At 28.2% G+C, this 10969-nt stretch overlaps 1 long non-coding RNA gene across 1 annotated transcript; it reads right to left on the bottom strand.

Moving 5' to 3' along the window:
• Positions 1–3698: 3698 nt before the first annotated feature.
• Positions 3699–10451, bottom strand: LOC145270526 (uncharacterized). Its single transcript, XR_013865421.1, has 2 exons — positions 9390–10451; positions 3699–4825 (listed from the first exon to the last, which is right to left on the bottom strand). It is a non-coding gene; the product is annotated as an uncharacterized LOC145270526 (long non-coding RNA).
• Between the last annotated feature and the right edge of the window lie 518 nt (positions 10452–10969).

The raw sequence follows: 10969 nt of genomic DNA, 5'->3' as shown, positions 1-10969 counted from the left end.
AAAAGGCTACCTAGAGAATTTATGCAACTTTTTAAAAACTTTGTTTTACGAATAAAATAAATTTACATCATATTTTGATGTTATCATTTTAGTTTTTGTGATAATTTAAAAACAATAAATATTTATCATTTGTACCAATAATGAAAAATTAAATTAAAAATGTAAAACAATCGGTTTTGGAATCGTAAATTAGGGACATATTTTTCCGATTCCGATACCTCTAAAAGTCCCGATTTTTTACAACCTTTTCGGTACAAAATTTCAACTTGTTTTTAGCTTTTATTTATTTTTATCCTCACAAAATGCCCCCCTAGTATGTGCCGGTCGTAAAATAGGTACACCTTTTTCCGATTTCGATATCAATAAAAGTTTCGCTTTTTTAAAAACTTTTCGGTATAAAATTTAAGATATTTTGTCATCTTTAATTTATTTTTATATATTTTTTCTATTTTCACCATCTCAAAATGCCGCCTATAACATGGGTAGCTCGTAAAATAGGGATACATTTATCTTATTCTGACACCACAAACTTTCTGTTAGCTTTTATTCATTTTCTATTTTAACCCCTCAAAATATCGCCCTCTGACATGGGCCGCTCGTAAAATAAGGACACATTTTTCTGATTCCGATACCTCCAACAGTTCCGAAATTTACAACCTTTACAGTAAAAAATTTCACATTTTTTGTTAGCTTTGTATTTTTATTTTTTTCTATTTTCTATTTTTAACTTCTTAAAATGCAGCCCCTGACATGTACCGCTAGTACATCAGGGACAAATTTTTCGGTATAAAATGCAAGATGTTTTGTTAATTTTTATTAATTTATTTTTATTTTTTCTATTTTCTATTTTTACCGCCTGGGATGCTCGTAGCATAGGGACACATATTTCTAGAAGTCCGGATGTTTTACAACCTTTTAGGCATAAAATTTCAGATATTTTGTTAGCTTTCATTTATTTCTGTTACCCTCTCAAAATGCCGCTGCGCGGGGCGGACTGACCCCCTGCCCCGTCCTTGCTAGGCCACTATGCATATGTCATGACATTTAAGTTTCTATCCAGCACATTTTCATGAGTTACAACATACTATACTACAATGTAATTGAAATAAATCTTAATATTACTATTGGATTTTTTGTAAAAGACACAAAAATAAATTGGGTTTCATGTGATGCAAATTCATTTATTTCTACATGTTCACACGTGTTGCAACATTTGCTGTTGAAATTGTAAATAAACCAAATATTTTATGGGAATAAAGTTTTAGATTGTAAAAATAAGCGAGATATACGTTACAAAAATTATTTCATTTACATTACGTGTTTGCATGCAACGTAATTGATATCGTTAAAATAACAAAAATTAGAAGAATACGATTTTTTTTGTATTTTCTTGCTTCTTTTTATTAAAACTAGCCGAGGTTTGTTATTATCCTCGTTGTTCCCTTAAGTGCAATTGTCTGGATCTCGTTTGCACTTGGTTCACCAGGAATATTAATTAGGTAGAATTTCAGGTTCTTTTTCCTAAGCTCTGTGGCACCTATAACTGGTATGATTGATATATCTCTAAGATTTCAGTTTCTTTTCATATCATACATGAGATCTTGATATTTGGTCTGTTTCTCCCTTTCAGCTCTATTCAGACCTCCATCACCAGGGACACTCACTTCAACCAAGGTTGCAACTCCCTCTTACTTATTCCATATAACTATGTCAGGTTCGACAGCAGCATTTTCAATATAAGTGGCTGTAGGTATTACATGTAATGTGTGGTATATAAGTCATTTCCATCTGTTCGTTCAGGTGGATATTCCTAGAACTTGCTGCTACACTGGATGTTTATTTTTTTACAGATGGTCCAGTGGAGGTACTTACATACTGCATCATGTCTCGCTTTGTAGTAGCCATCCCCAAAAGAACCTTGCAGCTTTATACCAGACGACTCACACTTTCCAATTCCGTTTGGCAGAATCTGCATTTGTTGTCATTACTGAGACCTGCTATCTTCTTGAATGCATTGGGCATCAATCCATGGTCTTGTACAGCCATTATAACCCTTTTTGATCGTGCTGGAGGTCTCCTCTCTTGAGACAGATCCTCATGTGTTGCAAGTTTTTTTCTTGCAAAAGATCATCACATGTCATAGGAATATGGTTTCTCTAATTATTAAATATTTCGTCATTTTGTTTAAGCCAGAGATGAAGCAATCTACCAGATGCCAAACATTCACCTGCTTTTTTATACATTCCAACCGAGAGGTCTTTTAAATTTTTTTACTGTCACTTTAACTGCAATTGTTTAAATTGCTTGCACTTGGTTCACCGTGTATATCTGTCACATAGGTTATAAAATTCTTTTACAAAAGTTTGGTTGCTCCTATAATTACTAAGATGAGAGATATTTCTAAGCTTCTTGTTTCTTTTCATATCAGGCATAAGACCCTTTTATTTCGTAATCTTTTCCCTCTCATCTCTGTTTAGCCATCATTAGAGATATTACTATGTCAGGTTTTATAGCTCCGTTTTCTAAGTGAGAAACTGTACAAATTGCATAAACATACTGGATGGTATGTGACTTGTTTCCGACTGTTCTTAAAGGTACGTCTTCCACAGACTTTTCATGTCATGCATAAGACCCTTTTATTTCGTAATCTTTTCCCTCTCAGCTCTGTTTAACCCATCATTAGATATACTAACTTCTACAGACTTGCTGCTCCATTCAACATTCAACTTCTTCCAGATCGTTCAGTGGAGATATTTACACATTTTATTGTGTCACGTTGTATAGTAGCCGTCCCTTAGCAGAACCTTACAGTCGGATATCAGGTGGCTCCTAATCTCTACTTATGTGTGGTAGAACCTGCATTTATTTTTATTGCTGAGACCACTCATCTCTTTCAAAGCATTGGCCATCAAGCTTTGATTTTGGGTAGTTAATATAACCTTCTTGACACCTTGTTGATTGGCTCATTATTTGTTATTCTGTCATGAAGGGTTTTATGTATTTCTTGCTACTCTTTTGGGATATTTCTGTAGCAGATTTACTTTAAGTTTCTGTCCCATTTGTAAGAGAGTATTACCCAAAATGTTTACTCAGTTTCGTGAGTTAGGTTTTCTACTTCCTCTTGTTTCATGATGTTCAGAGTTGGGTCATTGGAGCTGCTCAGGTATTGTCCGGTACTCACAAATGTGGTTGATAGTCAATATCTATACCTACTGTCCATCTGGGCAGATAAATTCTAGATTGACACGTGTTTCTGTATGTTACTTTATACATTGTAAACCTTTTCTGTGCTTAGTCTCTGGGCTGTAAGTTCGGTTTTATATATCTTCCTAACTCAGTTTATGTATTCACTGTTTACCTCCTGTATGTGTTCGTATATGTTGTAACATGTGTTGTTTCTGTCTAAAAGAAGAGCCACATACTTCACAAGAATATGGTTTCTCCCCAGTATGTGTTCGCATATGTTCTAACATATGTTGTTTCATTGAAAATGAGGAGTTACACACTTCACAAGAATATGGTTTCTCACCAGTATGTGTTCGCATATGTTGTAACCTATTATGTTTCATTGAAAATGAAGAACCACATATTTCACAGAAATATGGTTTTTCTCCAGTATGTGTTCGCATATGTCGCAACATATGCTGTTTCTGTGTAAACGAGGAGCCACATATTTCACAAGAATGTGGTTTTTCTCCAGTGTGTGTTAACATATGTTGCGACATATTCTTTTTCTCTGTGAATGAAGACCCACATATTTCACAAGAATATGGTTTCTCTCCAGTATGTCTTTGCATGTGTCGCAACATATAGAGTTTCCTTGTAAAAGAAGACCCACATACTTCACAAGAATATGGTTTTTCTCCAGTATGCAGTCGCATATGTTGCAACATACTATGTTTCATTGAAAATGACGATCCACAAATTTCACAAGAATATGGTTTCTCTCCAGTATGTGTTCGCATATGTTCAAACATATGTTGTTTGATTGTGAAGGAAGAGCCACAAACTTCACAAGAATATGGCTTCTCTCCAGTATGCATTCGCATATGCTGCAACATGTGGGATTTTCTTGTGAAAGAAGAGCCACATACTTCACAAGAATATGGTTTCTCTCCAGTATGTATTCGCATATGTTGCAGCATACTGTGTTTTCTTGTAAAAAACGAGCCACATATTTCACAAGAATATGGTTTGTCTCCTGTATGCGTTGGCATGTGTTGTAACATATGTTGCTTTTGTGTAAAAGAAGATCCACATATTTCACAAGAATATGGTTTCTCGTGAGTATGTATGTTCATATGTCGCAGCATACTTTTTTTCAGTGTAAAAAAAGACCCACATACTTTACAAGAATATGGTTTCTCTTCAATATTCGATTTGGTGTTCATTTTCAAAGGCGAAATATTTCAGAGGTGATTATATACTACTGTTTTGTAAAGCTTAATCAAACTAAAAGTTCAATTTTGACAATAAGCAGTATGTTTTTATTAACTATTTAGGATACATCACGTTTTGTATTTTTTAAAGAGTGCATAAGTGTATTAGTCATATGCACACGTGCAAAGACTAATCATATAAACTTAAAGTATGTGAATCATAGTCACCTATAACGAAATTAATCATATGAAGTTGAAAAAGTATTCTAGCTAGGTTGCAATTGAATAAGAAGATGTAGAAATACTTTCCCAGTTAATAGCAAATTGTTTTTTTTTTAAATATATTATCAAAATATACGATTAAATGTGAGAAAAACATGTATAGTTTACATTTCTCCCGTTTCTGGCTTTTAACTTTAATCCATTTGTATTTTTTGTTTGATATTCTGAAAAATTAAAAACAAAAGATAAATTTAAAGATAATATACCAATTTTATACATGTTTTCACAAACAAAACTTTTTAAGACTTTAGCGTATATGCAGTTATTTATAAAAGATAAATTATAAGTAAGTTTCTGTATAGTTTGTTAAAAGATAAAATTAAAATTATCATGTTAAAATTTATAAGAAGTCCACAAATTCAGTGGTTTTTATTTAGTTATTAAATAAAGAAATTTTACGATACTTATCAATTATATGAGTTTATTCATCTTGTATATATAATATTTAACTATATTTTTATAGAATATTCAATGAAATCAAAATTTAATGTTTTTAATATGATTTACAGATATTATTTTGTTCATAAACAAAATAAATTATTTCTAATATTTTGGAAGCACAAATACTTTATTGATCATCTTCTAAAACCTATTACAATAATCTCGTTACATTTGCAACATATTGACTAATCCTTTTCAGTGCATGTAACAAATCTGGCAATTTTCTAACACGGTCTACTTCAACAAATCAATTAGTTAACGATTTCTGAAATTGGAGAACATATTAAATTTTCCAAAATTACCTACCAATAGTTGGTATTCAAGAAAATACAAAGGAAATTAATTCATCTTTTTCACATGTTATATTATTTACTATATTTCATTGTATCGAGCAAAATTATATTTTAAATATGAGTTTGACTTAAATTAAAATACAAGGTTATTTTTAGAAATAATAAAGATACCACAAATTAAAGTCGAAATAGGTAACAGTTATATTCTTGTTCACAAACAACATTTATTGAAATGTTGAAAAACGTAACCATAATTAAATACTGTCAGAAAAATAGCAATATGAAAGGAGTTAAACCAACGCTTCGACGTCTGCATATTGAGTACTGAACAAAAATTAAATGTTTTATAAATGAACCGTCCTTTTATACAGAAATAAACATTTTAGCGTAGTAGTTTTATGAATTATTTAAAAAAAATCATAAAACAATATTTTAATTTAATAACTAAAACTTCTCATTAAAATGAGTTTGTACGTGAAAAAATATTCAGTAATAAAATTAGACTCTTTTTTCGAATAAAACATGACTAATTATATTTTATGTGTAGAAAGTTATTCTTAGTACAACTGACTCAGATGTTGGATGACGAATATAGTCTCAACTACAGCAAATTCTAATAGGCAGAACCTACCCCACTGCAGTAACCAAAATATGATCAAATGTACCATACATAACATTTACGCCAAATGAAATAAAAACGAGCAGTTAATTACAATAAATTAAGAATAACGAGGATTGAATGAAGATTGGAAAACAATTACGGTTGCATGAAGATGTAAAGCAACCAAACTTTAAAAAGTAGATTTGTAATGCAAACTCCAGTCATTCTCTTCTTGTTTGAGATATATGAATTCCTGTGTTAGTCATACTTGATGAAGTGAGTCGAATGTCTTATCTTCATTCATAGGTTTTTTAACTGAATCACTATCATGTCAAAACAATTTTCTGTCCTTTTTATGTATTTATGCGCCTTTACTTTTTTTTTACTGAACAAACAATTTGCGACGTTTTCAAATCACTTGCAAAGAAATTTTAAAGCAAATAAAAATACCCGATTAGAAAGGATTCTATAATTGGGGGCATGTAAAATGGATGGCCGATATCCTTAAATGTATCAACATTTTCAGCCCTCTCTTCAGTAAAAAAAAATGCACCCAAATTAAAAAAAAATCAACGGATTTGAATGGAATTTACAGTATTTATTAACTATCAAGTATTTATTAATAATCAAGTATTTATTAACTATCAAGTATTTATTAACAATCAAGTATTTAACAATCAAGTATTTATTAACAATCAAGTATTTATTTACTATCAAGTATTTATTAACAATCAAGTATTTATTAACAATCAAGTATTTATTAATAATCAAGTATTTATTAACTATCAAGTATTTATTAACAATCAAGTATTTAACAATCAAGTATTTATTAACAATCAAGTATTTATTAACTATCAAGTATTTATTAACAATCAAGTATTTATTAACAATCAAGTATTTATTTACTATCAAGTATTTATTAACAATCACGTATTTATTAACAATCAAGTATTTATTAACAATCAAGTATTTATTAACAAACAAGTATTTATCAACAATCAAGTATTTATTTACTATCAAGTATTTATTAACAAACAAGTATTTATTAACAATCAAGTATTTATTAACAATCAAGTATTTATTAACTATCAAGTATTTATTAACAATCAAGTATTTATTAACAATCAAGTATTTATTAACTATCAAGTATTTATTAACAATCAAGTATTTATTAACTATCAAGTATTTATTAACTATCAAGTATTTATTAACAATCAAGTATTTATTAACTATCAAGTATTTATTAACTGTCAAGTATTTATTAACAATCAATTTTTTATTAACAATCAAGTATTTATTAACTAGCAAGTATTAATAAATTATCAAGTATTTATTAACTATCAAGTATTTATTAACAATCAAGTATTTATTAATTATCAAGTATTTATTAACTATCAAGTATTTATTAACAATCAATTTTTTATTAACAATCAAGTATTTATTAACTATCAAGTATTTATTAACTATCAAGTATTTATTAACTATCAAGTATTTATTAACAATCAAGTATTTATTAACTATCAAGTATTTATAAACAATCAAGTATTTATTAACTATCAAGTATTTATTAACTATCAAGTATTTATTAACAATCAAGTATTTATTAACTATCAAGTATTTATTAACTGTCAAGTATTTATTAACAATCAATTTTTTATTAACAATAAAGTATTTATTAACTATCAAGTATTAATAAACAATCAAGTATTTATTAACTATCAAGTATTTATTAACTAGCAAGTATTAATAAATTATCAAGTATTTATTAACTATCAAGTATTTATTAACAATCAAGTATTTATTAACAATCAAGTATTTATTAACTAGCAAGTATTTATTAACAATCAAGCATTTATTAACTATCAAGTATTTATTAACAAACAAGCATTTATTAACAATCAAGTATTTATTAACTATCAAGTATTTATTAACAAACAAGTATTTATCAACAATCAAGTATTTATTTACTATCAAGTATTTATTAACAATCAAGTATTTATTAACAATCAAGTATTTATTAACAATCAAGTATTTATTAACAAACAAGTATTTATTAACTATCAAGTATTTATTAACAATCAAGTATTTATTAACTATCAAGTATTTATTTACTATCAAGTATTTATTAACAATCAAGTATTCAGGAAAAGATGTTATAAATAATAAACTCGACAAAATACTGCTAGAAATTTGCTCATTATATTTTACCGTGACATAAGTTGACATATATTCGGTGTTTTTTAAAATAATATTTTGTCTAGTTTATTATTTATAACACCTTTTCTCAAACTTACCATGTTAAAGAGAGTGTTGGGTGCCATTTTGAATTGTCCAATACATCGTAAACACTGCATGTTTTTCGAGCTGAATAAACATATTACATTGAATAAAAACACAAAATCCAGTTAGGTAGAAAAGTAACTTATCTTGCCTTTGATAACATTTATTTGTTATATATTTGTTTTTTGACAAATTTTTCGAATCTATGTGTACAGTAATACAAACCCCAAAAAATATTTACTAGTGTAAATTTGTAGCGACACGCCTGAAACATTAAAATTAACTTTTGAATATTTTTACAAACGTTTTATTTAAAAAAAAGAAACATTGGTAAACGTCATCAATACTTTTTATACCGAGTAAAATATGAAACGTTTTTAGAGAAAAATAAAGAAATTTTTTCTGGTGTACATTCAAAAATATTTTAATTAAAGAAACATTTCCGGTTTTATTACAACAAAATTAAATCAATTAAATGTAATTATTACACTTCCCGTGATCCGTACTTTGATGAAATCCAGCTCTATACTTGTTTTAGTAAACTCTGTTTACATATGGTTGTTTTTTTTTTCTTTTTAATTTTTCTTTTTTTTAAACGAACTGATCTTTTTTTTGTGTTTTGTTTATAATGGAATTTTTTTGTGTTTTGTTTATAATGGAATTTTTTTTTTGTGTTTTGTTTATAATGGAATTTGTTTGTATTTTGTTTATAATGGAATTTGTTTGTGTTGTGTTTATAATGGAATCTTTTTTTGTGTTTTGTTTATAATGGAATTTGTTGTTTAAAAAGATGGTCCTTATTCGCTTTATTTTTGCGTGCTATTTTTTAAAATATTATTTCCAATTTAAATTCAAGTTTTTTTACTTTGGTCTTTAACTTTTTAAAATTTATAAAAATATAGACGGAAACTAAAAAATATATATATAGAAGCTTAGGGTTCGTTTTCTTTGTCCATTTTGTCCACATCTATCTATAATATTATCAGTCTTTGTTTACATGCCAACATATATATATTATCAAAACCAAAGGGAAACATAATACTTTTGACGCAGCGTCGCACCACTGTTGTAAAAAAGAAGTCTAAAAAGCAATTAACTTAAAGTAATACTTACTTTCTGTTTGGTAATCTGATTTCAACAAAGAAATGATTATAAGATGTGTTAATTTAAACGAGACGAGTTTGACGGATGGAAGTTGATATTTCAAATGATGACTGGAAAAGCAAGTTCGCAGAAAAGTAAACTATTTTCATTTATTATTATTTCAAGTTTTATTTTTTGTTATTAACTCATTTGTTAAATAAAAAAAAATTACTTTTCATTGTTAAAATTTATATATATTTTTTAACAATAACAAAGAAGCACCTAATTTTTTTAATGTAAAAAAAAACTCTTTTAATATGAGTGAGGATAAAGAAAAAACAGATTTGCGGTGAGCTTGGGTGAGAAGACAATTTATCCGAAAGTCAAATTGACCCCCCCCCAAAAAAAACCCCCCAAAATCAACAAAAAAAAGAAAACATTCCAGAAGGTAAAATTGCATCAATTCATGTTAAGTATTGTTTTTAATGTAAAAAACATCAATGAATGATAATTTAAAAAAAAAGGAATCAATTGTGTTGGAAATGCTAATGTGAACAAAACATTCGTGGTTTTTGGAAAATCTACAACAGTTTAGTAAATAATGGGCAGTCAAGGATTCCCCCACTATCAAACGATCACGAGGTTGTTTGCACGGCTACCGAGAAGGCTAACCTGCTCGCCAGTCGGTTTGCCTCAAACTCCACATTGGACCCGGCACACCACCGACACAGTGACATGTGTGTCAGATTTTTTTTGGAATTTTTGACACCCCTAACACAAAACTTTTTACGTAATGAAATCAATTGAATTTTACGAGTTAATTATTTCAATTTTAAAAATTTTAAAATCTCTCAAAATTTTTCTAATAGTTCAATTTTTACGATATTTTCAGGTTCAATGTGAAATTTTATGCTCTTTTTAATAAACCCAACATAATATTCTAGACAAGCGGGTTTTTTTAATCCATCCCACCCCATTTTGAAATGTCTATTCAAATGAAAATAATTAATTTTCTAATCTGAAATTTATATATCGCAAATTGAAGATAAAAGATCAATAAATAAAGTAAGCTTATTTAAAACAAACAAAAACAACAGTTATTTGAAAATTTACCGGTAAAGTCCAAAGTTTAAAACTTTTTTTTTAAGCCATATTGATTTTTTTTAAGTGAAACCTTATAATTTTGTTATATTTTCCAGAAAATTTCGTAGAATTACAACATTTTTTCCTATTTCATTCAATGTTTTTTTTTTAGATAATTAAAAAAAAATCACTCATAAAGAAGGAATCAAATATATTAAATCAAAAACTCATGTATTTCTTTGAGAGAAGAAAAAAAAAATTAAAATTTTGTTGGGTGTTTTTTTTTTATAAAGGCAAAACCTGATAAGTAAAATGTGATTAGTTTTTACCTACGGTGACACATATTTCTTCATGCACAAGGTTTCACGGCTTATGTGTATGTGTCATTTCTACATCCTTTTGTCCATCCGTATTTCCAAACAGGAAGAAACACCGGCTAGCTAACACCATTAATGCTTTGTAATGGCGGTCTTTTCAAATAGTTGTTAAAAATTCTTTTACTAAAAAAATAAATGGAATATAAAATA

Source organism: Euprymna scolopes, chromosome 46 (assembly GCF_053919585.1).
Source record: "Euprymna scolopes isolate OS-2025 chromosome 46, ASM5391958v1, whole genome shotgun sequence".
NCBI lineage: Eukaryota > Metazoa > Mollusca > Cephalopoda > Sepiida > Sepiolidae > Euprymna > Euprymna scolopes.
This window is presented reverse-complemented; position numbering and strand designations above follow the sequence as displayed.